General features: G+C 47.0%; 1 protein-coding gene across 11 annotated transcripts in view; it reads right to left on the bottom strand.

The window, feature by feature from the left end:
* The window catches only part of LOC143298332 (uncharacterized), a 68,990-nt gene that overhangs the window by 61,919 nt on the left and 4,571 nt on the right, over nt 1-2,500 (bottom strand). The window lies entirely within an intron of this gene.

Here is a 2,500-nt window from a genome sequence, read left to right as displayed (position 1 = left end):
AATCAGAAAAGAACTGGTGAATAGTTTTAAATGTGAATATATTTGTATTGTTTTAGATCTCCATTCAACAGAGAGGAGCGGTAATTCTGTTTGAAACAAAACATTCTCCACAACGGAAGCTTAAAAACTACCTTTCTCGATCAGAATCCATTTGCTTTTTTCTGTTCCCTGTAAAACTCCAGCGTTTTATGGTGGTTGTTTTTTTTAACAGTATTATGAGGCACCTGGGCCAAATCTCCTTCAATTTTACACTTTGCACGCCTCCCCCCTCCCCCAACACCCCGCCACCCTCTGTCTCTCTCTCCATACTCTCTTCCAGTTGAAGTCATATGTTACTGGTGTGTGCGTGTGTGTGTGTGTGTGTGCAGTGCGAATCAAACGCGCTCTTTGTGTTGTTATATTTTGAAAAGGCCACCTTATTTGTTCAGTCTGAATTATGAAACCTACATGTTACATAATACGAAGGACAATTTTACTATTTGCCGGAAAGTTTCCTATTGAACCAACAAGGAACTGACCGGAAACACACACGCACGCACACACACATACACGATTTTATTTTTCGAGGGGTTTTTTTTTTGGCACTCCTAACTACTTTCTGCTCTGTGCTCCCTTCTCCCCTTCCCTTTGCCCCCCTTCCCCCCTTCTTCCTCCGCCCATTCCTCTTCCAATGCACACACTGAAGAAACGAAGGTGAGAGAGAGAGAGAGAAGGTGTGTTGCTAAGCGCGTGGGGGGGGGGGGGGGGGGGGGGGGGGGGGGGGGGGGAGGGGAAAAGGAAAAGGGGGGAAGGTGACAGTGTGGTGTTGGGGCAACCTTTAAGTTGTAATAAAACCTTTCTGTGCATTCAGTGCTCAATGGCTGCTCCCCTCCCAGCCCGCTCTCTCAGGGCACCGACACCTCGCGCTCACGTGAGGCGAGCAAGGTGTCCTTGTGGCCTCTGACCAATGACTTTTCTTGGGTGTTTACCGTTTGTACCCCCACCCCCACCACCCTACACTACACCCCTCATGTGTGTGTGGGTGGGTGGGTATGTGTAGGGGGGCGGGGGGGTTGGGGGTTGGGGGTGTAAGCAAGCGTGCGCGTCCGTGTATATATGTGGGTGGCTGAGACAGAAATAAGGATGAAGTAAAGTTGTAGAGAGACAGATATTCACACACACACACACACACACACACACACACACACACTGACAGCACAAACGAGTAACACACAGACAAAAACACACACCAAAAAACACCGAGGAGCAGAGGCATAGAATCTGTGTGTGTGTGTGTGTGTGTGTGTGTGTGTGTGTGTGTGTGTGTGTGTGTGTGTGTGTGTGTGTGTGTGTGTGTGTGTGTGTGTGTGTGTGTGTGTGCGCGCGTGCGTGCATGCGCAATGAGTTTCTTCTGGGAGAAATGCGCTTTAGAAATGCCTGGTTACTAGTATCAATTTCATAACACGTCAGCGAACCATTGTCTGCTTCTGTAATCTATGGCTGAAGTTTTGCAGTTTGCCCTCTATTAATGGCTATATCATTACTTTCCCCATACAACCCGAGAGGACCCTGGCTTACTTCCCACAAAGGAAAATGACAATGGGAATGCGGATACTGAATTAAACGCCACTCCCGCTGTCTGTGCTCGCCCTTCGGAATGCACCGAAACCTTTAAAGTTTAACAGAGCGATGGACCGGCCGTTTTTGTACCCTGTCTCCTTTTAATCACATTTTCATCTTATGACATGTTTGTATGTACTGGTGAGCACAATCTTCTGGGAGTATTTGTATACAGAGTGAACGTATTACGTTAGCGAGCGAGCGAGAGAGCGAGCGAGCGAGAGAGAGAGAGAGACAGAGACAGAGACAGACAGACAGACACACACACACACATACACATACACACACACACACACGCACAGACAGTAGACAGACAGACAGACAGCTATACAGAGAGAGAGAGACAGAGACACAGAGACAGAGTGAGAGACAGAGAGACAGACAAAGTAAAAGACTTAATTGGTCCAGTGACGTAAGCAATATGCTCATATCACAGAGTGAAAAAAAAAACCCACAGGAGAACTCCCCTCCCTCCTCCGTCCCCTGTACACAACACCATTCACAGCATTCCTCCACACGTCATTTACAATACATTACAATGATATCTACCTGTGTTGTGCACGCACGCATAATCATGGTGGTGTGAGGGTTGTAGTCACTGACGAAAATACAGGCCACCTACCCGATTTTTCAGACACAGAGAGAGAGAGAGAGAGAGAGAGAGAGTGTGTGTGTGTGTGTGTGTGTGTGTGTGTGTGTGTGTGTGTGTGTGTGTGTGTGTGTGTGTGTGTGTGCCAAGTGACTTAACAACAAAGGCAACTGCGTAGGTACTTCAGTCAGTTATGCTGAGAAAGCCATACAGACTCGGTCTTTAATGACGTTTAGAACCAAACTGCAGTCGTGAATTTTCTCTTGCTTTTTGTTTTCTTAATTTTAATCAAGTTGATGATCATGATAGGAA

Source organism: Babylonia areolata, chromosome 23 (genome assembly GCF_041734735.1).
Source record: "Babylonia areolata isolate BAREFJ2019XMU chromosome 23, ASM4173473v1, whole genome shotgun sequence".
Lineage (NCBI taxonomy): Eukaryota > Metazoa > Mollusca > Gastropoda > Neogastropoda > Buccinidae > Babylonia > Babylonia areolata.
The sequence above is the reverse complement of the archived record's forward strand: the minus strand, read 5'-3'. Positions and strand labels throughout refer to the sequence as shown.